Source organism: Alexandromys fortis, unplaced genomic scaffold, assembly GCF_014885135.2.
Source record: "Alexandromys fortis isolate MF-2015 unplaced genomic scaffold, M_Fortis_MF-2015_v1.1 scaffold_2122, whole genome shotgun sequence".
NCBI classification, from domain to species: domain Eukaryota; kingdom Metazoa; phylum Chordata; class Mammalia; order Rodentia; family Cricetidae; genus Alexandromys; species Alexandromys fortis.
Window position 1 is genome coordinate 1 of NW_026069987.1, and position 1,358 is coordinate 1,358.

Here is a 1,358-nt window from a genome sequence, read left to right on the forward strand (position 1 = left end):
GTCTCTGTCTCTGTCTCCTTTCATCGCCTGATGAAGGTTAATATTCAGGAGGATGCCTATATGTTTTTTTGGGGGGGGGATTCTCCTTCTTATTTAGCTTCTCTAAGAACCCGAATTATAGGCTCAATGTCATTTATTTATGGCTAGAAACCAAATATGAGTGAGTACACTTATCTTTTCAAGGTAGTGCATGTGCGCACCGTTTTCTCACAAAATTAGGTTAGCTTATAGACCATAGTATAGTATACCATTAATCTTTGCAGTGCTGGTGCGGCTTCAGCATGTTTGAGGTCTGGTAGGCAGAGCCCTTTTCCTACTTTGCCAACAGTTCTCTTGTCCTCACAGGTCCAACACCTCCTTTTCAGGGCACTTAACCTCAATATGAAGGAGCCACTCTCATGACCAAACCCAAACCTAATAACATCATCTCGAGAACTATTTGAACACTTGAATAAATACTGGGGACACACAAATGTTCAGTCTGGATCACATCCTAACCTGGAAGGAAAAGAAGAGTCTCATAATATATATGCTGCACATGTGTATATCTGATGTCAATTTCTCATCTTAGCTCATCCTTTTTCTATTAATTCTTCAACTCTTTGATTTTGTTTTGTGGAATCATATATTTTTATTTCCTGAGGGGGTTCCTGGAAGTACCGCAATACCAAAACAATGCGTGGAGTGGACAGAACAAGCTCCTTTTCAAACTCCTGATTACAAAAAATCCATTTAATATATTGTCCTTGGATAGAGGACGTATCAGATATTAAGCTGATAAGAACAGATACTACACTTGATCTTAGCCAAAAGGCCGAGAAGCGATTATATGGAATCATATTTTTAAATGTTGGGAATGTGAGTTCTTCTCCCAGACATTAGTGCAGTTTGATTTTCATGTGTTTTTCCCCATACTGTGGATCTTAAAATATCTTCTTTGCCTGGGCATGATGCTTACACATACATTTGAAAGTCATTAAAGAATATTTGGTCAGGTGTGATGACTCACATCTGTAATTTTAGCACTGTAGATGCACAGATAGAAGTACTGTAAGTCCCAGACCAGCCTGATCTACAAAATGGTACCCTATCTCAAAAAAAGCAAATAGCACTAGCAAGAGCAACTGTAACAACAAAAGCTCCCAAAGCAAAGATTGTTTTAAGGCTATTATTTGCTTTGTCATGATTATCAGTCATGTACTTGGTTTATAGTTTAAAAATATAAATTTATATTAAGTGCAAAGAAGAGGTGTGTTTTGCTGAATTGTTAAGTATAGATTGGATGTCAATATTTTCATTGTTATTTCTGTTAAAATAATAATTCCCTCCCCGCAAATTTCTAAGTCTTAATCTCTGAG

General features: G+C 37.0%; 1 non-coding gene across 1 annotated transcript; it reads right to left on the minus strand.

Moving 5' to 3' along the window:
- Positions 1–639: 639 nt before the first annotated feature.
- On the minus strand, positions 640–826 carry LOC126496244 (U2 spliceosomal RNA). Its single transcript, XR_007590316.1, has one exon. It is a non-coding gene; the product is annotated as a U2 spliceosomal RNA (small nuclear RNA).
- Between the last annotated feature and the right edge of the window lie 532 nt (positions 827–1,358).